Here is a 25,406-nt window from a genome sequence, read left to right as displayed (position 1 = left end):
AAAAGAAAGAAGTAGAATTCTTGTACATTTATTCTCATTTTTTAAAATATTTAATGTGTATATTTTATTAAAACTTTTAAAAATATATTTTTGCTTTTGTGGAAGGAAAGGCCCTGGTTTGACGCATCGCCGTAAATCCGGAGTTGCATATTACCAGCACGCTTTATGTGGACACTTCTTAACCACTGCACTGTTGCTAACCATAATATTTAAAGTATTGTCGGTAAAAATTTGAAAATAATTATTTTTATCCCCAAAAGTCTCTCCTCTAATTCCGGCTCTACATTGAGGTGCACAATAGCAGAACAATCTATCACAAACAAATATTCTATTCATAATCTAAAATATAAACGCAAAGCCCCTCATTCACTGACTCACTAATTTCCATCTTTCCTTGGACGACAAAATAAGTAAATTGAACCTGTTATTACTTGCCGTAAGTCTAGAACAACTAAGCCATTGTCATGATCGTAACCGAAGCGGTTTAAATTAACAAAAACCATTTTTTATTCCCAATTCCGACCCAATATTTTTAAAGCAGAATACATTATTAAACCTCTTTTCATTTGTAAACACTATTGAAACTCTTTTCATGCGTAAATGTCAATAAGCTCCTTGGATCGAAACTTTCTTTTGTAGACATTGAATAAAACAATTTGATATTTACATTTTTTTAAGAGGACAAAATAAACGTAGATGGGGGAAGGGAAAGTAGAATTCCAATCGTATCTATATATATTTAAAATCCCTCACTCATCACTTACTGTGGACACACAAATACGACCATTTCGCCTGTTACCTTTGGTCTACGACAACTGAGAGAGTTTCATGATCTAAACCGCAGATGTTAGATTGACCAAAAACGATTTTGTTTTTCGACCCAAGATGCTTTTTTGGAAGCCGACATATTGAAAAGTACAAGATTAATCTTTTCTTATTGAAGCACTTTAATTTTATGCGTAATTTCTTCGTCTATAACTATTACTCGGTTAGCTCAGTCGTTAGAGCATCAAACTTAAAATCTAAAGGTCATGGGTTCAATTCCTTATCGAGCACTAACGTTTTTTAAATAGCGTTTTTTGCACAATTTGATTTTAATAATGTTTCATTTAGTGCTGAAGCCAATTGATCAGACTATTACCAATGTCTAACGTTCTGTTACAACAGTTAACAGTATCCTTAAAGCAAATATCCACATAGATTTGTAACACCAGAGTTCAGGACACCCACAGTGGTCTAGCAGCGAAACCAATGATATAAAAGCAACCAAAGGCTAGAACCCAAACAAATCGATGCCTGTTTAAACGAGTTCACTAAACAAATAGTAATCGTTTGTTTTTCAATATTAGGCTTCGATTTGACATCGATTAGTCAGTCTGGTCTTTGGTGCCATTATGTTACTATTTTATAACTTAAGTTTTTGGTTCTCATTAGCTTTATACAATTGGAGTGGAGTGGTTCAGCAGTGCAGCGTTCTACTGAGAATTAAATGGTTTCAGGTTCAACTTTCTGAAGCTCTGACTCTGTTTTAATACTAACAAGATCTAGTCAAGGCACTAGAACAACAATCCTAAATATGACGTGATCTTAAAATTCAATGACACAAATGGAAATAAGTTTCTTGAGTCAAACTTTTGAATCATTGATGAGGAACGTTTGAAAAGTATCAACAAATGAAAATACCTTGTTCACTTCCACATAAGAAAACTTTACAGAGAGATCTTTTATAATAACAGACTTATATGACATTAACTACAATCAGATATGAGTGGTACCTCATGTACATTGAATGGTTTCAGCTCAGTATACCAAATTATAATTTTATCAGGATAGCTAAAGAGCAAAAGGAATGGAGTGGCATTAGACACGAGAAAGAGGAAGAAAGCGGCCCTATCGGATAGCCTTGAAAGAGTTGCATCATGCACCAACAGCGACAACGTTCCAGAATGGGCTTGTTTAGTCACTGCAGATTAGACCCAGATTCGGAGGAAAAAAACCCAGGCCGTTGATTCATCTGGGAGCATTGGTTGCCTTTCGAGACAGAAGAAGAACCTATATATATTAGTCGTAATACAAGTGAACATCCGCAGTAGAATTGCAAGTGCTTAGATTAACAATTCCTATTATATCAAACTAGCGACACTAGTTGTATATATCAGAGCCGGATTTAAGTAAGTAGAGGCTCTGGGCAGGCTTTTTGTGGAGTTCTTACTAACTTTCGAATATTTTAATTCAAAAAGCTCTCAACAGATATTCAAAAAAAAAAAAAAGACGCATCGATTTTGAAATAATGTATATATCTTAGGCACGCTTTAAAATCTATTTTGGTCATATAGTCGAATAATTGTTTTTTTAAATTAGGTGACCCGAGGTGAATATCTAGATCTTGGCTCATAGCTCTTATCAGCGCATCATTCTTCAATATTTCGTTTGTTTCAAATAATGAATTACACAATAACTTTTTTTTCGAATTTTAAGTAAACTAAAAAAACAAAAAGACACAAACTTTTATAAGAGGATCCCAGAAACTATGAACTACAAAAAAAAAAAAAGATAATAAATAAAGATAATATGTGATAGATTACACATGGAAATTGGTAAATATTATTAAAAGATTACATATTCAGTACTTGTGATGACATCCCTTGCCTAAACAATAGTTTCTCCCTTTTCTTTTATTCTCTGATGTAAACTCAAATATTAAACCAATCAATAATACAGAGAAAATAATCAATTTTTGGTTCAGTTTTTGTGAGAGATTTGAGTGTAAGTGTGGACTCGTGTATGTGGGATAAGTTGATTGAGTTTGTGAATGCAAAAGACAGAACAGATATTGATCTCCGAAGAGAGTGGCACACAAGAAAAGACAAAAAGCAATAAATCGATGCCCAAACATTGGCTCCCTCTAACCATGGCGGCGAGGTGACCATTGAGGGACTAGTCTGGACAAGTTTGTTACTGCATGGATGAGTCCTGCAGGCTGCAGTACATCCAATGAACCAAAAATACTTCGGCTTTAGACTGGCGTTGAAAAGATCAACAGTAGTACAATGTAAATAAAAGATGATATATGGCTCCTTTTGTCTCGAAAGGCAATGGATGCGCCCAAGTGAGTCACTGGTTTTGGCTTAATCTTGAGACGGGGCAGAATCTGGTGTGGCTAATCAAGCCAATTCTAGAACGGCAGACTTTGCCACAATTCGTACATTTGTATGCCTCTGATTTAGGGCTAGCAGACAGGGCAGCTTTCTTTTTTTCCCTCTTGATTAAAGCCGCTTCAATTCTTTTATTCTCAGCAAGGGTTGTCCCAGCACGCACAGTCTGTCTCCATGCACTCCGGTCTTTGGCTATGTTTTCCCACATACTTTCACTGATGCCTGAGGCTCTCATGTCTCGCTTGCAGACATCTCTATATGTTAGTCTTGGGCGGCCCTTGGGTCTGACTCCTTCCACAAGCTCAGCATATAAGATATCTTTCGGGATTCTACCATCTGGCATGCGGGTGACATGTCCGAGCCAGCGTAATCTCCTTTGTGTCAGGAGAGCATACATGCTGTTCATATTGGCCAATCTCAAAACTTCCTGATTGGAGACATGGTCCCTCCAAGAGATGCCCATTATGCGTCTCAGGCAGCGCAAGTGGAAACTATTCAATCTGTGCTCTTGGTACATGTATGTTGACCAGCTTTCACTGCCATAAAGGAGAGTGCTCACAACACAGGCGTTGTAGACTAGGATTTTGGTCGCTGTGGTCAATTTACCATTTTCCCAGACGCGCTTGGATAGTTTTGCCAATGCTGTGGTAGCTTTTCCTATCCTTTTTGTCAGCTCGATGTCTAAGTCTAGGTTACTGACAATGGTTGAACCCAAGTAGGTAAATTCCTGCACCACTGAAAGGGTGTGGTTCCCAATTTGTATTATAGGTATTTCTGCAACGTCTTGTGCCAGGATTTCGGTCTTGGAGAGACTTATAGTAAGGCTAAACTCTTGACAAGCATCTGCTAAGGCGTTCACTAGCTTCTGTAGACCTCCTTGTGAGTGAGATACGAGTGCCGCGTCATCGGCAAACAGCAGCTCCCTTATCAAGATACGACGCCTTTTCGTTTTGGCTTTAAGACGTGCCAGGTTAAAGAGCCTTCCATCGGATCTGCTATGGATGTATATTCCGTCTTCCAGGGATTTAAAAGCACTGGATAGTACGACTGAGAAGAAGATGCCAAATAGTGTAGGGGCCAGTACACATCCTTGTTTTACACCGCTCTTAATGGAGAATGGCCTGGAGGAAGAACTTTCAAACTGAACGGTGCCCTGCATATTTTCGTGAAACGCTGACACTAGTTTTCTTAACTTATTTGGACAGCCGATTCTCTCTAGTACAGCAAACAGACCGCTTCTGCTAACAAGGTCAAAGGCCTTGGTCAAATCAATAAAAGCTATGAAGAGGGGCTGCTTTTGTTCTCTGCTCTTCTCCTGTAGCTGCCGCAGAGAGAAAATCATATCTGTTGTAGATCTTCCTGCCCTAAAGCCACACTGCGACTCTGGATAAACACGATCTGCCAGGATCTGTAATCGCTTTAGTAACACTCTAGCAAAAGCCTTTCCGACTATGCTAAGCAGTGAGATGCCTCTGTAATTGTTACAATCAGAGCGGTCGCCTTTATTTTTATAAATTGTAACAATGTTGGAGTCTTTCAATTCCTGGGGGACCATTCCTTGTTCCCAGCACAAGCTTAGCAGTTCATGGAGTGGTTTGATTAGGGCATGTTTTCCAGCCTGAATTACTTCAGCAGGAATGCCATCTCCTCCGGGTGTTTTCCCATGTGCAAGCATGTCAATGGCAATGCTCAGCTCCTTTACTGAGGGCGTTTCGTCTAATTCCGTCAAAACTGGAAGTGATGGGAAGTTGGAAACAGCATTTGGTGAGATGGCGTTTTCAATCTGGTAGAGTTCTGCATAGTGTTCTACCCATCGTTCCATTTGCAGCGCACGATCGCTGATGATTGAGCCATCTTTTGACTTGAGCGGAGCACACTTGCTGGTGTGAGGTCCAAAGGCTTTTCTCAAGCCCTCATATAGTCCTCTTATGTTACCACAGTCGGCACAAGATTGAATATCTTCGCATAGCTCCTGCCAGTATTTGTTAGCACATTGTCTCGCTACTCTTTGGGCATTGTTACGTGCAGCTCTGAGCCTTTTTAAGTTGCTTGGGGTGGGATCCTTCTTGTAGATTAGCATGGCTGCTCTCTTGTTCGTAGTGGCAGTTTCCATTTCTGGTAGACTAGCTTCAAACCAGTCTTCGCTTTTCTTGGTTTTGTTTCCAAAGACCAGTGATGATGTTTGGTAGATTGTATCACGCATAAACGTCCAGCTTTTTTCTACCTCAGTCACAGAGAAGTTTTTAAAAGCTTCCTCTAATTTGTTCTCAAATTCGGTGCAAAGATCAGGATTTTTTGTGCTAGTAGTATTCAGGCGTGATTTTCTTTTTCCCTGTGAAGTGTGGATCTTAGTTGGCAGCAGTCTTGTCCGGCATGACACTAAAGTATGATCAGTATCACAATCCGCGCTTTGGTAGCTACGTGTCAGCAGTATATTTCCAATGTCCTTTTTTCGTGTCAGTATCATATCCAGCTGGTGCCAGTGCCCAGACCTAGGGTGCCTCCATGAGACACAGTGCTGTGGTTTTGTTCTGAAGTATGTGTTGGTAATGCAGAGCTTATGGTATGTGCAGAATTCAAGCAGTCTTTGTCCGTTCTCATTCATCTTTCCGATTCCAAAAAGCCCAAGACAGTCTGGCCAGGTAGTGTGATCTGATCCTACTCTGGCATTGAAGTCACCTAGAAGGATCATATGTTCTTTTTGAGGAATGTTTGCAATGGCTTCTTTGAGGTCTTCATAGAACTTGTCTTTGTCCTCCTGAGGCGAGCATAGTGTGGGGGCATAGGCACTAATTAGAGTGACTTTTCCAGATGCTGTCATCATACTTATGCTTAGTAGCCGTTCCGAGCCACCAACTGGAGGGACTATCATGGGAAGAAGACTGTTCTTGACAGCAAAGCCCACACCATGTATTCGAGTCTCATCCTGTGCTTTCCCTTTCCAAAAGAAAGTGTAGTCAGTCTCGCGGAGCATGCCGTTTTCGGCCAGTCGGGTTTCTTGCAGGGCTGCAATGTCAATATGTAGCCTTTTTAGCTCGTTGTTTATAACTGCCGTCTTCCTTGCATCGTCGATCTGCCTTAGATCATCAGTGAGACCAGGACACATTGTCCTGACATTCCAAGTGGCCAGTCGCATGACAGGGATTTTCTTTTTCAGTTTAAGTTTTCTTCTTTTGTTGCTTGGTGCAAGTTTCCAGCCTACTTGTCGTTTTAAACTAAGCTCTAAGCACCCATTAGAGCAGGCAGGCTGTGGCGGATCAGCACCTAACTGACTGGGGGCTGCCCAGGTTGAGGCGGGCGGTAGCTGATCAGTGAGGCGCGAAGACCTCTCCCACCGTCAGAGACAACCCGTGGCGTCCATACATTACGCCAATCAAGTTGGACTTATAACCCGTAACTGTTGTCTCCCGTGTTGTTTTAGCCGCTTTGCAGCAGCACCAGAGTTTCCTCTCCGGGGCGCATTCCTGGGCCTTGGATAAAGGGGTCATGGGTGGCCCATGCGTCATGATCCCTCTCTCGACCTTGCTGATGTGATCCAAAGGAACGCATCGCATTACATTTGGCACCAACTCAGTTGCAGAAGCTGCCGGAGGGAATTTCATAGCTGATACTCCCAACGCCTAAGGGGCTTCACTCCTGATTTCTCCTCGAGGTTGTCTCCTGAAGCCTCAGTACCGCAAGGCAGCGGGGGTTTGAAGTCAGAGTACCCCTCTCCTAGATGAACTGCCTTACTAGGCTGACGAGCTCCATCTGCCCGAAGCTCCCGGTTTTGTGGCGCCAGGTATCCGCCATAAAAGATGATAGAGGCAGAATAAAGTAAGAAAAAGATCGCTCAACAGTCTTAATAAACAATTGATAGAAAATAATTGTTTACACTTTTATCTTATTTACATGTAGATATATATCTTTTAAAAGACGACTAGATATAAAAATCACTTCAAATTGGACAATTACCTACACACTCTTGTGTTTCTCAATGTTAGTTAAGCATTCACATTAGAATAGTAGACTATTAACGAGGAAATAATCAAAGTTTTATTGCTGAAGAGGCAGTAGGACTAAAAGGATAGTTGCTTTGTCCTAGAATAAAATGTAACATATTTTTTCTATTTGGATAACAACAAATGTTGCTTGTAAATATGTCATGGCCTGATCTGTATTTTGAAGGGTTAATATATCATTTGTATTTCAATGTATATTTTGTCCAGACTAATTTCTAGATTTGGTGATTTTATTTACCAAACATCTTGTTGGTCTATGTGGTAGAGTGGTTAAGCACTCGACTCCAATCCGTAGAGAATCTAGTTCGATTCCTTTAAGGAGGCACCCGGAAATTTACAGGGGATCATGGAAACAGACTTTATAGTTATTTAGCCCTCTCGCAAGTCCGAATGTTTCTCTTAGCCTAGACAGCCTCTTAGCTTAGGCAGCCTCTCTTAGCCTAGACAGCCTCTTAGCCTAGACAGCCTCTTAGCCTAGACAGCCTCTTAGCTTAGGCAGCCTCTCTTAGCCTAGGCAGCCTCTTAGCCTAGACAGCCTCTTAGCCTAGACAGCCTCTTAGCCTAGACAGCCTCTTAGCCTAGACAACCTCTTAGCCTAGGCAGCCTCTTAGCTTAGACAGCCTCTTAGCTTAGGCAGCCTCTCTTAGCCTAGACAGCCTCTTAGCCTAGACAGCCTCTTAGCCTAGACAGCCTCTTAGCTTAGGCAGCCTCTCTTAGCCTAGGCAGCCTCTTAGCCTAGACAGCCTCTTAGCCTAGACAGCCTCTTAGCCTAGACAGCCTCTTAGCCTAGGCAGCCTCTTAGCCTAGACAGCCTCTTAGCCTAGACAGCCTCTTAGCCTAGGCAGCCTCTTAGCCTAGACAGCCTCTTAGCCTAGGCAGCCTCTTAGCCTAGACAACAGAAAGCTAAATGTTACCCGTACAGCGATAACCGTAAGTCATTAATTCATCAGCTTGAAGTCCAAAAAGACTCAAACATTGTGTAGAATGAATATTCATGAATCCTCATTTACAAGACAATTATATTTAATGTCATGGAACATAGGTTTTCTTCAATTTTAATGTTTCATATTGCTTTTTCTTTAAATTATAGATAACAGTGTGATGTGTAGAAATATTGCGAAAACATAAAAACAGCAATGTTCTGTGTTTTCACACTTTAAATTTTTGACCTGAGGTGGGCGGGGGGGGGGATTTAACTTCATTCATTAATATTGTAGTCTTTTTTTAACGGACTATAAATTCCATTACAATTGAAAAAACAGCTCAGATTGCTGTATTAACATAGTCTGACTATTTCATGGTATTCTCTACTATGTACTAAAATAAGATACAACGTTTAAAGATCGCCAGCCTATTGGGTGTCTCAGATAAGAGACTGTGACATTCAGTGTCTAGACCAGATTGGGCAACGACGTTTTCTTTTACTGGGTTTGTTTGTTTTGTTTTATTTATTTATTTGTCACTGATAACATTTGGTGAAAAAAAAGTCTCTCAGCAAGGCAACGCCTTGATAACTTACAAATCTTGAGGTAAATTTGCACCCATGCCCGTTTGGCATTCACCTACTTTTAATATTGGATATTATTAGAGTAAATAAAAGCTTTCCAAAGTTCCAATTTGTATTTTATTCATAACAAAAAATAAGTTAATTTCGTTATTCACAGTTTTTGTGCAAGTTAGAGAGAGAGAGAGAGAGAGAGAGGGAGGGAGAGAGAGAGAAAGAGAGAGAAGATCGTTGTTGACTCAGTGAGGTTCTATGTCTTTGACGATGCAGGATCTGGTTTGAGTAATAATCAATCAAGACGTAATATGTAGGTGTGCAAATATATGAGTAATCCCTTTGAAAATTAACTCCAAGAGATAGTGGCATCACCAAGGCAGCTAAAAGAAACAATGGCATCACTAAGGCAGCTAAAAGATTTAGTGGTACCTCTAGGTCAGCTAAGAGAGAAAATTGCATCATTAAGCAAGCTAAGATAGTGACATGATTATGACAGGTAGGAGAAGAGAGTAGTGGCATCCCTAAGGCAGCTTAAAAAGATATTGACATCACTAAGGCAGTTTAAAGAGATATTGGCACCTCTAGGTCAGTTAAGAGAGATAGTGGCACCTCTAGGTCAGTTAAAAGAGATATTGGCACCTCTAGGTCAGTTAAGAGAGATAGTAGTACCTCTAGGTCAGTTAAGAGAGTGGCACCTCTAGGTCAGTTTAGAGAGATAGTGGTACCTCTAGGTCAGTTAAGAGAGATAGTGGCACCTCTAGGTCAGTTTAGAGAGATAGTGGCACCTCTAGGTCAGTTAAAAGAGATATTGGCACATCTAGGTCAGTTAAAAGAGATAGTGGTACCTCTAGGTCAGTTAAGAGAGAAAACTGCATCATTAAGGAAGCTAAGATAGTGACATTAAAACATATAAGAAGAGAGTTTCGGGCACATCCGTATCACCTACATACTAGAGTATGTGAATTCATCCTATGCTGACATTCTCATAGATGGCCAGAAATTAGCAAGTGTCTAAAAGTTTGTCTATCTGGGAAGCACCATATCAGCAAACGCCAATCTAGATGAAGAGGTTGACTTCCGTATTGCTCGTGCCAGTGCTGATTTTGGCAGATTTCAAGAACAAGTGTGGCAACGGAGAGGACTCAGCATATCCACAAAACTGAAAGTCTACAGTGCTGTAGTTCTCCCGTCATTCCTATATGCATCAGAGTCCTGGACCCTATACTCCTGCCACACCAAAAAGCTAAACTCCTTCCATCTATGCTGTCTAAGGAGTATTCATAAGGTGTGTTGGTCCGACCACATACCAGACACAGAAATCTTAAAGCTGTCCAACATGAACAGTATCAATGCGACAGTAAAAAGTCCCAACTTCGATGGGCGGGACATGTAGTCCGAATGCCAGACAATCGCCTTCCCAAGTGACTTCTGTATGGGGAGTTGTGTGCAGGAAAGCGCTCCCAAGAAGCCAATACAAGCGCTACAAAGACACTCTCAAGAGCTCCTTCAAGGAATGCGATATCGACATTCACGATTGGGAAGCACTAGTTCTTGATCGCTACTCATGGCTTGAAGCTGTGAGTCTCGGAGTCTCAAGATTTGAAGCAAGAAGAGTGGCCAGGGCGAAAGAGCGCCAAACTAACAAAAAGCTGAGAGAAGAAGCAGGCCTATCTGCAACTGACCTAACCCACCCATACCACATATGCGGCCGGCTTTTTAAAGCGAGGGTTGGACTTTACAGCCATCTTCAAGTCCTTAGGAAATGAGAAATGTGCTCATCTTCGACCACGAAGGAGGAGCTATATAAATACATTTATTAGAAGACGCCCAGTCTCCTATAATTAGTGACAAGACTTGTGTTGGGCCCTGCATTACCACTGTGAACTGATAGCATGCTATTAGCGTTCTGTAGAGTTCATTGTTCTATGCGTTTTAATTTAATCTTCTCGGTCCAATTAATTCAATAATTTTTTTCTTTGTTTGTTTTATCTCAAAATAAATTAGAAATAAATTAGAAATAAATTAGAACTACTTTCTACTTCTTCTTTCAAACATAAATCAAAGCGACTTTGTTTAAAATTGTTCTTATTTAAGATCATCAGTCATCATTAGACCTAGATAAATACAAGCTTAAAAAAATGGCGATTATAAGAAAACTTAAAAACTACAGTATTTTATAGCCCCCCCCCCCCCCCCCCCCAAAAAAAAAAATTAAAAAAAATAAGATTTACTTAGGAATCGATACGTAATCTATACAGATATATAGACAAGTGAAATAGTAAACCATATCACACTTCATCATTTGCTTCTGTACACTCACACACACACCTTCTCTGATATACAAACACACACACTTAATGACACACACACACGTGTACAGAGCAGAACAAAGTAATGATTATCTAGAAAATAAAAAAAAAAAAAGAAGAGTAAAATAACTGGTCCTACCTCTTCGTGTACTTGACGGCCTAGATCCACCTAGTCCATTCCCAGGCCTACCAATCCAGTTTCTGAAGAAAACCAAAACAAAAGAATCTATAAAAATAACTTCCATAAAGCGTAAAGCCGTTAGACGAGTATTGCTTTTTAGGATTGAATTATTTGTTTCTGTTCTAAACCAGATGGATATTTGAGAAAAAGGACACGTGAAAGATGGTTCCCTGACAAGTTCAGCACTCTGAAGCCTCACTTCGGACTTCTGAGGCTTCCAATTGTTGTGTACGTTCACTGGTTACTGTTCCAAGTTCTGACCACAGTCCAAAAAGGGAATGTTTATAATTGTGACCAATTTCAAAGGACTACCACAGGCAGTAGTTCAACTTAGCGGTAAGTCAGAGCGCTCTGTATTTCCATTGAAGCACTCAGCATCGATTGATCTAGCAGTTAGCGAGAATTTGAATCCTTTTTCTCTCTCTCTCGTCTGTTTAAATGTAAAAAAATTAATTAATTAATTCCTTCTTGAACACTGCATCAAAGAGATCACGTGTGAGTTATTCCGTTATTAGAACAAACGTATTTTCATCTTAAATCACTATTAAGATCTATTCTCTTCGAAGCACTCATTGTTTCAAAGTATTGGCTATGTTACACATTTTTCAAAAGGCATTGAGGCAATCACTAAAAAGCACGTGAAAACACATTGAACTAGTCAGTGTATTGTGTTCTAGAGAATAGATGGACATATACAAGCTTGTATTACTCTGAGTCTCTCTTCTTGCGTGAACCTCTCTATTTGAACGTTTGGTTTAATGTTTGGTTTAACTTGCCCCCCCCCCCCCTTTTTGTCCCCCATTCATTTATTTCCCCTGTCAGGTCACTCAGCCAACACATTTTTTAAAAATATCATAACTAGAGTACACAATGTCACTTTTAACAATGTGTTACTGTGTATGTCTATAGGTGTGTGTGTGTATGAATGTGCTGGCAAGTGTCTTGGCATGATTTACTTATGTTGTATAAATCTGTTCATACATTTAGATGCGAACTTTTGTTTAGTTCTTTAAATTACGAACGAATCTTAAAATATGACTACTAATGTCTTTAACTATTTAAAAAGTGACAACAAAATGCAAACGAGGCGCAAATCTCTTTAAATAAAAAATAATATAGGTGCCCACGAATGTCTAGATTCCTTTCTTGCTTATGGAAATTATTACTTACATAATTATGCAAGATTGAAGTCGTAAAAAAAAACATTAAGCCTACTTTTAATAAAAAATATTTTAAAAAGGTAACACTCACTGCAAAAATCTGGCCCTGTCAGCTACACACTCGTATAAAAGCATAAATTAAAGCGGTCTATTTACCGCCCTTGTATATAATGAATAGCACTGTGGTATGAATAGGTTTTCATTAAGTATTTCTTAAAGTATAGTGGCGAGCTGTGTCGACACACACCTGAAGCTTCCCCCCATTTCCCACACGTTCAGCTTTTTAAAACTCGCAGTGTGCCCCCCTTATGGTTTTCTACCCTTTCACGACTATGGCACATAATATTTGAATAAAACTCACGGCGGTACATCAAACACTTGGAGAGAGACAGAAACGTCGGGTTATTACTACGAAGGGAAGGAGAGAGACAAAATAATAAGGGTAGGAAGCTGAAGAGTTGAGATATTTCTAGTGAACTTGGTCACCCGTAGCCAATCATTTGAATTTTATCTTATTCTATAAATTACAAACGTTCCTTTAACAAAAGAAAATGATTACGTCCTACGTGTATTCTTCATTTAGTCGTGCATATTAATTAGTGAACTCTGCTAAGTCATTGGTTTTCCAGGCTAATTCAGGCAACCCGTTTCACGCTATAATGGTACACTAGGGAAGAATAAATGCGTTTACGAGTGTAATAAGAAATGTGACTCTTTGTGTGTGTGTGTGTGTGTAAGTTATGGTTATTAAGTGCTTTACGCAATTTTGCAACTTAATGTCTGTTTTTTTTTTGTTTTTTGTTTTTTTTTTTAGCTTTTTTATATAATAATATTTCTATGATTTTTTAGCGGCCCCGAAAGGGAAAAAGACGCTATTAGTTTTGTGCGAAATGTCTGTCCGTCTGTCCGTCTGTCCGTCCGTCCCGTTTAGATCTCGTAAACTAGAAAATATATTGAAAATCCGACATCACAATATTTTAGACCATTCAAAGTTCTGATGCAACGGCTATTTTTTTTTGTTCTGAAAGCGAAAAATCTAATTTTTAAAATCAGTTATGCAAGCAGTTTTTTAAAGAGAAAAAGCTAATTAGTATGCATTATGAGTTAGACCTACATTAAAACGAATAGTAATCTTAAAAACTTCATTTTCGTGAACATTTTTTTTTATTGCTAAAATTTCTTTTTTGGTGTTTTTTTTTAGCATTCGAATAAGAGATTGAGCCTTTTCAAAACAATTACATCAATTATAAGACTTCAGTTAGGCCAGGAGAGGCGCGTTAGCTGAGCGGTAAAGCACTTGACTTCTGAACCGGGGGCCCCGGGTTCGAATCCTGGTGAAGACTGGGATAACCCCAACTTCGGAATCCTTAGGCGCCTCTGAGTCCACCCAGCTCCAATGGGTACCTGATATTAGTTGGGGAAAAGTAAAGGCGGTTGGTCGTTGTGCTGGCTACATGACACCCTCGTTAACCGTAGACAACCAAAAACAGATGAACTTTACATTATCTGCCCTATAGACCACAAGGTCTGAAAGAGGAACTAGTTAGGCCAGGTTCACATCTAACTTTGCATTCACTTGCACCTATCCTTTGATCTGCTGTACCGTTGGGGCACTACACAAGATCTGTCAACCTTCTTTCTCCATTCTTATCTCTCATTTGTCTTTGATATAATTTCATTTGGATGTTCTTTCTGAAAATATTGAAGCCTTCCCGGGTGGACCACTTCGGGGGCCGATTTTAAGTTTGTGTTTCCACACAAACTGTCTTTGTAATCTTGTTTTTTTTTTTTTTTTTTTTTTTTGTAAATTGTTAAAAAATGATTCCTTCATTAATACTTTATAAGAGCCATACGTTTTCCAATATACCTTTGATATAAAGTAAAGCGAGTTTTATAGTTTCCAACGTAAAAGTTTACAACGTGAAATAGCTTTTAAAAAGTGTGTAGACTGAGATCAAGGTGTTGAGCGTGCTGTTCTCTTGAATGGAACGAACGAAACCTTTCTACAAGAGAAATCGGCTCCAAACGTAGGGCCTGTATAAACACTTTGACAGGGAGAAGAATAAGACGGGTATCAAAACTGGGTTAAAGTGTACCCTAGTGTCAGCATGGCCGCGGTATTTGTTTTGCATATTGTAATATTGACGGTTAGGGCTCAACTTCTGCTATTAAACTATTCTGCCATTTTGCGGAGATTTCTGGCATTGATTTCTGGTCAATATCAATAGGACTAGGGTGGGAAAGAATGTTTTAATTAATTTAGTGTTGTCAAAAAAGTAACAGAGAGTAGAGGTTAATTTAAGCATAGGCTTTCTATCAGTCAATCAATCAATCAATCAGTCAGTCTATCTATATCTATCTATCTATCTATTCATCCACCCATCCATCCATCCATTCATCCATCCATCCACCCATCCATCCACCCATCCATCCATCCATCTATCTATGGGCGGATGGATTGACAAACGTAAGAAGACAGGAAGAGGTTTGGAAGTAAACAGAAAAGTGAAGTCCTGACAGAAACGCTAAATTGTTGCCAAATAAATAGCAGCACATGATCGTCTCAGCGACTATTTTATTCCCCCCCCCCCCCCTCATTGTTGTCAAGTTGATTCGAAATACTTTTTGAGTTGCGCCTCTAGAAGTAAGCACTAGTACTTCTGCTATATTCATAGTCTTTTGTGCTACGAATAGAAAAGTTAAAAACATGATTCTGCATTGCTATAAAGTGCACATAACTGTGATATACCTTTTCAAAATACATGGCTGATCAATACTATACAACAAAAACTAGCTACTTGGTGAGAGAGCAAGAGAGAAGGTGATTGAGAGAGACAAAGAGAAAAAGAGAGAGATGGAGAGAGAAAAAGAGAGAGAAAAAGAGAGTCTGAGAGAAAGTAAAAGAGAGAGAGAGAGAGAGGCAAAACAGGAGAGAGAGAGAAAGAGGGAGAAAGAAGAGAGACTAAGAGAGAGAAAGAGAGTAAGCGCGCGCAGGCTTTTTTTTTTTTTTTTTTTTTGGGGGGGGGGGGGGAGGAGGGGGGCATTCAACAAGTAAATTATTTAATTTAAAAACAATTCGTATAAAATAAAACAAAGCTTATCTGAGGGGAAGCACCACATAACCACTGCGATATCTCAATAACACAAGGTTTATCTCCCCTTTTATATTTTGTATTTATACCAATTTGTCCTAGCGTGTATAACAAAAAATGTGCCCTTATCTGTGTGCCTTGCTGGGTATTTTTTGATAGATAGTAGAAAGATTAGTTATAGAAACTATGTTAGTTATAGAAACTATGTTAGTTATAGAAACTATGTTAGTTATAGAAACTATGTTAGTTATAGAAACTATGTTAGTTATAGAAACTATGTTAGTTATAGAAACTATGTTAGTTATAGAAACTATGTTAGTTATAGAAAATAGAAACTCTCGAATGTCTTCAAACAATGCTCTAGTTAACAATTTAAAAAAAAAAAGTTCCTCTTTCAGACCTTACGATCTATAGGGCAGATGATGTAAATGTCTTCTGTTTCTGTGGCCCATGGTTAACAAGGGTGTCATATGGCCAGCACAACGACCAACCGCCTATACTTTTACCCAACTAATGTCAGCTACCCATAAGAGCTGGGTGGGTCAAAAGATCCCGAAATTAAAAATCTGAGTCTTCACCAGGATTCGAACCCGGAAACCAAGCGCTTTACCGCTCGGCCACCGCGCCTCAGGATGACCTATTTACTTAATGCATATTCCTTCCTGTATGAGTCCAATTCAACAAGACTGAATTCATCGAATGTCTTAATTCATCTTTTATTCTTAAAACAAACACACACAACATTCACATGCTCTCCACTCCAGTGGAAGTGTACAACCTGTTGAATGTATGCAAATCAATGTAGAATTAAGGATTGTGTCGAGGAAGACGATAAGATGGTATCAGTGAGATCACCAGTAGTTCAGCTCCAGGCAGGACAAACATTAGAATGCATAAGAAAGATAACTGGAGAGAATTTTAAATATTTCATTTTATAAATATCCAAGGAAAGTGTGTTGAACACGTTATCAGTGGTTTTGGTTTGCCCTAAAGGTTTACGTGGACGGTTTTAATATTTAGTACAACGCACCTCCACCTGATCTAGAATAGAGAAAAAGTTTTGATAAACTGGAATGTGTGAATGTTTTGAATCTGATCATACCAAATGTAGAAGTCTTTCACTTAACGAAATGAATGACTTTATATGGACACGTGGAGATTACATTTCACGTTAAACTTACATAGGCCAGTTCGGGTAGATGTCCCCCCCCCTTCCAATGTTAGTTTGCCACTAGTGAATCGGATAGAAATTGAATTAGTAGGTACGTCATAGGGGCGGGCACGTTGCCCTGCCTCATCGTGGCGCCCGCGTGGAAACGGCCATTAGAGGAATTGGCTAGGCTAAATGGGTAGCAACACAAAACTCCCGTGGGGATGCCCACGGGTAGACGAGAGTCCACCCATTGTACGGGCGGGGTTGTAAAAAAGTCCCCACGAACACGTCCCACATCCATGCGCTGTTCCTCAAAGGGACCGTTACATCAATGGCGGTTCCCGCACAGCTAGCTTGGTACAGCGAAGGAAAATGGCGGAGGCTCCCGGTGCCCTTGGCCTTCGGCCATGTGCAGCCAAGCATGCGTCGGGGCCAAAGGCATTGGAAACAGCAATGTTTTACATAGGCATTGACTCGGGTCTCTCTCAAACAGAACTGTGTTCTCACAGGTTTTTTTTTTTTTACTGTTTGGCGTCCAAACAGGTTTTTTTTCAAACTTAGAGCTCGAAGAGCCTTCGGCTCAGCTCTTGGAAATCAACAAGGTACGTCATAGGCAAGTGTAAAACGATTTTTCAATGTCGTAAAAGTACAAACAAAAATGAATTGTTCATTGCACCCAGTGGTTTTATTTTCTGTATTCAATTAAAGACATTCATAGCCTTCCTGATATTGGTTAGTGTGGTCATAGATCAGAAGTTGGTGAACATTTAAAGACATTCATAGCCTTCCTCATATTGGTTAGTGCGGTCATAGATCAGAAGTTGGTGAACATTTAAAGACATTCATAGCCTTCCTGATATTGGTTAGTGCGGTCATAGATCAGAAGTTGGTGAACATTTAAAGACATTCATAGCCTTCCTGATATTGGTTAGTGCGGTCATAGATCAGAAGTTAGTGAACATTTAAAGACATTCATAGCCTTCCTCATATTGGTTAGTGCGGTCATAGATCAGAAGTTGGTGAACATTTAAAGACATTCATAGCCTTCCTCATATTGGTTAGTGCGGTCATAGATCAGAAGTTGGTGAACATTTAAAGACATTCATAGCCTTCCTCATATTGGTTAGTGTGGTCATAGATCAGAAGTTGGTGAACATTAAGAGCGTGTGAGAGATGGCCAACGTAGAAGGTTCACCTGGAGTCCAAATACATAAACCTCGGAGTTTAGTGTTCTTCACCTTCACCTTCACATATCTCTTAGTCTGTTGGGCAGTTGGGGTGCCGTACAGGATTTTTCGACCGCCTTTTTCCATTCCTCCGTTGGATATTTCCTATCAAGAACTACTCTTTTGCCTTGGATAGAAACTATTTCAATGGCAGGCCCGTCCATTCTTTTATGTTGTCTTTCCATCATATCATAGAGTTTTAGTTTGAGGTTTTTTTACAATATTTAGCAGGTCATCGTGCGTCCAATCGCTGTATTAACCCTGTCTCTTCGTTAGCAATGCGATCTTTGATAGCTAGGATCCGTTTCAGTTCTGTAGCATCTCAATTTGATTGCTAGGATCCGTTTAAGTTCTGTAGCATCTCAATTTTATTGCTAGGATCCTCCTCTCTAGCTCTGCAGTCAGCGTCCAAGACTCGCAAGAATATAAGACTGTGGCCATGACCAGGGAGAGCACCAGTCTGATTTTGATGCCTTTGTCTTTCCATAGTGTTTTCAGTTTTGCCTGTGCTGCTATGGACTGTGCAGTAGTTCAAATTTTAATTTTAAATGATATAAAATCTAGAGCTGTCCAACCTTGTGTTAAAATAAAAGTGACCTCAGTGTCTGTGCTCAGTTCAAAGGTCTACACGAAACCCAACTTACCAACACGTCCCCATCTCAAGAGTGACCGATTTTTAAGCAAAACCAAAGTAATAGAAAAAGATTCTGTAGGACAAAATGAAAAGATTGAGTTGAAAAGATCAAAGATTGAGAGCAAGTCCGTGTTTTCTGCAGCACCCAACCTTGACCTCACGTAGATCCTACTTCCACTGGGACTATTTTTTCTTTGGTCTGAAATTGTCTTCAATTTGCTAATGGTTTGTTCAACTATTTTATCTGTATCAGCCAAACATATCTTCTGAAATTCTATTGAAGTATTTGAACTTATTTTCTCGCGTAAACAACTCGTCGGTTCTTCTCCCTAGCCCTCTCTTTTTGACGACACACACAAAACTTTTATACAAGAAACAAAAAACGCACTCCCGTAATACGTCACAATGACAAGCCCCGTCCTTACCCAACCCTGCCCACAAGCCCTCGTCCTTGCCCAGACCTGCCCCCCTCCCACTTCCTACATTGTGTTTTCTCGGCAAGTAAATCATAACTAATTAAATGTATGTCACACTGACACCGGGACGTCCATCCAGCCAAAAAAACATCACTAGCAGACGACAATAAATCACTTTTTTTTTTGTTCTGTCGCATACGCCTTTCATCTTCAGGCCGATACGACTATAGACTGAAGGTAAATACACCAGAAATATGTGACCAAGAGAATAACAGAGAAGGCTCATTGTTGAGATCTGTATCTTTTGTGTATATTCTAATATCAACAACCATCTGTCTTAGAGACTAGTTACTGGGTGCAAAAACTTCTCATGAGTGTGATTATTAAAACAAAACACTTCAGACTTTCTCTTTTTTACTATTCCTCTTTTCAGGTTGCGAAATCTTCATCGGTTCTACAAGCAATAGAAAAAATAAAACTTTAAAAAAAAACACTCTTATCTAAAAGAAAGAATCGCTAGTTACTGCCATTTATTTGAAAATTACAGGGTTTAGCTCCCTTTTTTGCTATATTAAACAAAATTAATTAATTAGTACTAAATGATTCACTAAATAGTTAATTTTTGGATTGATTTCTGTATTGCTATCAACTGTGAATATTTATGTAAAATTTCAACTTGATCTGAGAATAGGAATAGTTCTATGAAAAAGTGTGCAAAGTTTTAACTTAATCCAATAATGGGAAATGGGAGAAAAAATATGTTCAAACTTTTTACCAGCCAGAGTTAATATAAGCTTGACAGAATACAACTCAAAGCAAGAACAAAAAAACTGCGTGGTTGATTGGAAAAGAACCTCGAAAATGGATTTAACGATTTTCCTAAAAAATTTTACAGTTTATGTACATTTTAGAGAAAAGAATTTCTAGCTAATTGGTCAGACTGGAAAAACTCTGGTTTGACCAACGTTTTTTCTAAAATAAAAAAATCTTTTAAAGTAAATTTGGTCTAGAGTTAAAGACATTCTATAGCTTGATCACACATACGTCAACGGGTATTCCTACTGTAAGTATTCATGATTAAAAAATAAAATCAATAAATAGATGTTCAGTTTGCACACCTAGTTTCAAGTCTTGATCTCTAGGCATATCATTAGAACTTTATAGTAGATTTATACATTGGCTCAACCAGAATTTTCTTTTTGTTTGGGGGGGGGGGAGATTAGGGCGGTCGGAAATACTTTTTTCTTCAATCATCAGTTATTAAGAGCAAAATAAAATAATGTTACAAAAACTTATCACGCTAGCATCAAGAACTACTCTTTCTACTTTCTATCAAGAACTTACTTAGAAAGACACAATAATATGGGCACATTTCTTGTTCTTTCTCTTTCTCTATTTCTCTCTCTTAGTGTCTCTTCTTTCTTTCTCTCTCTCTCTCTCTCTCTTTTTCTCTTTCTCAGTCTTTTTCTCTTTCAATCTTTCTCTTACTTTTTTCTATCTATCAGTCTCTCTCAAATTCTCTCTTTTTCTCCGTCTCTCTCTTCTCTTTCTCCGTTTCTTTCTCTCGCTCTGTTACTTTCTCTCTCTTAGTAGTTAAGTCTAACATTCGACAGTTTTTAATGTTTTCTGTAAAAGAAAAAAAAAACAAATTAATAACAAACTCAAAATTAAATGTGACTAGCATATTGCGTTTGAAATATTTTTCTATGAAATAGATTTTTAATTAAGTACAAATTATGAATCTTCATTTCTCTAGTGCGTACATCGTGTTAAGCAAATACAAACATAATGTCTTATAATCTAGATCATACTTCTGCATGGAAATATTTGTGACTCTATGAGCTTAAATTTTATATACTTTGTTTTCAAATTCTAATCAATTTTTATTGTTTTCTTTGGAGAAAGAATGAAAATAAATTATTGGACCGTTACTTGATCAATACATTGAATCCATACAGTAGACCAATCAATAGTCTCCCATCAACGTTATTGATTTCCTTTCTATCAAAGAGAAGAGCCTATTGAATTGGGGACTCCATTTCTGTCGTGCAGTGGAAAATGTGGAGGAAAACATGATTTCTAAGTCTGTATAGTGTTAGATAAGATAAGACATGATTAAGTTTTTATCTTATCTTAGTAAGCTATCTTATAAGTTACAAAAGTTGATTCAAAAGATAATTACTTCCTACTCGTATCCATGTGTTAATGTGTTAGCCAAGTGATGCATGTTGTATACGACTTCAACTCTGCTAAGTCATTGCTTTTCCTGGCCGAGTCAGACACCACTTTACATGCTTTAATGGCACTAGGGAAGAAAGGGGCACTTACGAATTTTTCCTAGCGCAAAGAATACAAAATGTGCCATTGTTTATGCGTCTTTCTGAGTATTTTATTATGGTAATTTTCTTTTTCCTGAGTAAATTCTGATTCAGTGTTGTTGTTTTTTTTGCTACTTTATTTTTTTTTTGTCTACTGTCCTCGGGTGTTTGGCTTGATTTCAAAGTTTTTTAATGTTTCTTCAGAAATTAAAAGTATTTCGTCTCAATGCAAACATCCTGCAGGATGGAAAGGGGGAGGCGGATTCAAACCAGGGAATTTCATGACGACATTCCGGAGCGCATACCACGCTAAAAAGCGTCCATCCAAGTATCGTATTGATTTACCATTTATTTATGTTATTTGATGAATATTTAGCTGGTATTAAATTTTCTATGTTGTGTTTGAGACATTTGTTTAAAATATTTTTTTTTGGTCTCTAATTCTCTCAACCATGTGTAAACTGTAAACTTTGGCATATAAATTTCAATTGTTAATTCCACATTTTTTTAAAATACAAGAATTACAGATTTAACTTTTATAGGATGAAACAGAATATTATTATAGGTTGGGCTGCAGTTCATGGGTTAAAATGACAGTTTGTCTAGTCACATATCCAAGGATAAAATCTTGGTTAAATTTCTATGGATAAACCATGGATAAGCTAATTGGCAAAATATCCATGAATAAGCTAATCGGCAACATGTCGATGGATAAGCTAATTGGCAACATATCCATGGATAAGCTAATTGGCAAAATATCCATGAATAAGCTAATCGGCAACATGTCGATGGATAAGCTAATTGGCAACATATCCATGGATAAACTAATTGGCAACATATCCATGGATAAGCTAATTGGCAACATATCCATGGATAAGCTAATTGGCAACATATCCATGGGTAAACTAATTGGCAACATATCCATGGATAAGCTAATTGGCAACATATCCATGGATAAGCTAATTGGCAACATATCCATGGATAAGCTAATTGGCAACATATCCATGGATAAGCTAATTGGCAACATATCTATGGATAAAATGATAGGTAACATATCCATGGATAAAATGATTGGTTGCATATCAAAGGCTACAAATGATTGTGTTTGGTCACATATCTGGAGGTCTAAGTATCAAGAAGGTTTCCTCATTTGAACCTGGTATTTTGACAAAAAATAAAAATGAAATCAATATTTGGCTAAATTTGTCTTTGCTTTATGAAAATAAATCTCTGAAGCTTCACATTTTAGAAGTACATGAGAACGTGTTTCAACTTTGGTCTCACACACACATACACACACACACACACACACATACACACACACACATACACACACACTGTACTACAGAAATAGAGAAAAGAAGTAAAAATAACAAACAAGAACATAAAAATAAAAAAAAAACTTTTTATAGTGAAAACGTGGTGCCAGAAATAATGACGACCAAACTCTCTAGTGGCCCAATTAACTTTTACTATGAAAAAAAGGTGGGGGATTTTTTTTTAGCTTCAATCTGATACAATGGTATTTGAAAGCAATTTGAAAAAAAAACACTTTATTACCACAGAACAAAGTGAAAGTCTGGGTAAGAATTTCCTGCACCGTTTCAATGCAACAAATGGAGCTATTGAAGTTGAACTTTCCCATACGCAGAAGTGTTGCTCCGTCAAAGCTTTACAGAACATTTAGGAGTTTGGTAGCAGAAGGGAGGGCATGGGTGAAGAATGGAAGGATTTATATTCGTTCGATGTAAAGATTATTTTTGTTAGGTCTCAGTCATGTTCTGCTAATTCGTCAACGCGCTCGACTGTAACTTAACTGAATATGCGTGTGTGTGTGTCATTATGTAGATAGTTGTGTTTTTAAAAGTACATGAATGTATGTTTTATAACCCGATGGCTGCCTGGTAATGTTGTATGCTCTGGACTTTCGCTCCGATGGTCAAGTGTTCGGACACAACCCGCTTCCATCCCCTTTCTTTCTGCAAGAGTTTTGGTCAGGGATGTAAAAATGTTTCAATCTAAAGGAACACCCGAAACACGTAAACCACTTTCTACCAAAACATTGTACAAGATTGTACACATTAAACACCAGGAATCATTGGGTATTTTGTACACATTAAACACCAGGAATCATGGGTATTTTGTACACATTAAACACCAGGACTCATGGGTATTATGTACACATTAAACACCAGGACTCATGGGTATTTTGTACACATTAAACACCAGGACTCATGGGTATTTTGTACACATTAAACACCAGGAATCATGGGTATTTTGTACACATTAAACACCAGGAATCATGGGTATTATGTACACAACGAAACATCATTTCTATTTCATATGAAGATCTTATTACTATATTATTCTGTTTAAAAATTGGAACTCTGAGAAGATTTGATTTGTAAATACTTTCATCTTTTATTTTTCAGATTACTGAATCTAGAAGTCAAGAACTGAAAATAACTATTGTTTTGGAATTGCAAGAACAATTTGGTTTTATACTTATGTAATAAATTTAAGAAAAAAAAATGTGCTGTGTTGTCCACTTCAGTCCCTAAGTTCACTCCTGTTTTCTTTTACAGCTCACCTCATTAAGAAAACATGTTTATCTACTTTATAAATTAAAAGTAGCAAATGTCGTGGTAGCCATACTCCAAAAGAAGGAGAACCCAACTAGTTGTCCTGTAGTGGTATCAAGGGAAATCAGTATCATGTTGTACAACTAGCTTATATGTCTTTAAAACATGTTTAATTTCTTTCAAGAGTTAATGCAATGACACATTCACAATTAAAACACATCCCAAGACCCCAACTTCCATAGACATGAGTCTGGTCACATTATACTATGTGTACAAGGGATTATAATAATCATTTTCATACATATCTGTCGTCACATAGTAGGTTAGCCTTAAGGGTACCCATTTGAGAACTTGCAGTCAGTAGGGCAGGTGACGTAGTGAAGTGTGTCATGTGGCCAGCACAACAATCAACCGCCTTTAGTATCTCATTCATATCACATAAGCATAACATATATATATGCATGTATCTGTGTAATACATATAGAACTAACCCAAACTTTTTTATTAATTATTTTCTTGATTAAAATTTGGTCGATAAAAATTTATTCAATTTGATTTGAAAAGGCCTACGTTGATTTAACCTCGCTTCTAGTATTAGTTATCTCTGTGTCTGACGTCTCACATATAGACGTCACTAGAGAACCCTCTCTTGATTCTGTTCGGACATAGTGCTAATACTTGACAAGAAGACGCTCATTGGAGCAGAACTGTTACTTCCCATAACTTCGTTTGATAAAGGAATGTTAAGTGGCAGTATTTAGCCCTGGAGCTAGAAATGGCAGAATTTAGCCTTAGTAGCTAGAAATGGCAGAATTTAGCCTTGGTAGCTAGAAGAGTGCTTTCCCTCTAACGTGTAAATAGGAGCTGGGGAAAAAATAGCAATAAACAGTTTATTAAAATTGTCTCACAGTTTTTACAAAGAAACTTTACAAGATTTAAATCTATATAATGTACTTACTATACCGAGCAGCTTATGTAGAAACAATAAGAGAAGGTTACGTCTTGCCTAACTTGGGTTTATTAGAATTGTCCAATAGTGTCTTTGGTGCTCAGTGGCTCAGTGGCGCTTTGCTTCCTAACAGAGGAGTTACAAGTTTGAATCCCTATTATTTTGAACTGCGTCATTTTTAGGATGGCCTTGAGTCCATCCAATTCTAACTCTCGACATTAGAGAAGTAACAGCGTTTTGTCGTTGTGCTGGCCACGTAATACCCTCTTAATAGTCAATCCTAAAAATAGATGAACTTTACATCATCCACTGCTAGAGATCGCAATGTATGAAAGAAGTACTTTGACTTGTATCTTTATTCCTATGTCCCTTTGTTCCTAAATATCTCAAATTAATTTTTAGCTTATCACAAGAAGAAAATACTATATAAATTGGCTAAAATAAATTTTATTGAAAAAAAAAATGTTTTAAAATTATGAATAACACAATGAAATCAGTGGCGTACCAACCATGTCATTGCGCCCATGCCATCGAGTAATAAGGACCCACAGGGACAATTGAAAGGGAGATGATTACTTTGACCAGGCATTAAGTGTCATTGCACTATTACTTGTAAAAAGTGGTACATGGATTGGAAAGTATTTGTGTAAATGTACTGATATATAGACAAAACAACTTTTTTTTTCTCCTCGTGCCCAGCATTCTATTGTCTATAACCCCACGTCACTT

The 25,406-nt window shown here is 38.2% G+C and overlaps 1 protein-coding gene and 1 long non-coding RNA gene across 2 annotated transcripts in view; one reads left to right on the top strand and one right to left on the bottom strand.

Moving 5' to 3' along the window:
* LOC106059556 (uncharacterized) overlaps positions 1 to 12,584 on the bottom strand; it is a 152,667-nt gene extending 140,083 nt beyond the window's left edge. Inside the window, exons 1-2 of the mRNA XM_013217281.2 lie at positions 12,399 to 12,584; positions 11,106 to 11,167 (exon numbers count right to left, since the gene is read on the bottom strand). The gene's annotated coding sequence lies outside the window, so the exon portion shown is untranslated. The remainder of the gene's footprint in view (positions 1 to 11,105; positions 11,168 to 12,398) is intronic.
* Positions 11,072 to 25,352, top strand: LOC106059619 (uncharacterized). The gene is made up of 2 exons (XR_001216277.2): positions 11,072 to 11,483; positions 23,579 to 25,352. It is a non-coding gene; the product is annotated as an uncharacterized LOC106059619 (long non-coding RNA).
* The last annotated feature ends 54 nt before the right edge of the window (positions 25,353 to 25,406 follow it).

Source organism: Biomphalaria glabrata, chromosome 5, assembly GCF_947242115.1.
Source record: "Biomphalaria glabrata chromosome 5, xgBioGlab47.1, whole genome shotgun sequence".
Lineage (NCBI taxonomy): Eukaryota > Metazoa > Mollusca > Gastropoda > Planorbidae > Biomphalaria > Biomphalaria glabrata.
Note: the sequence above shows the minus strand (reverse complement) of the source record. Positions and strands in the feature narration are given on the sequence as shown.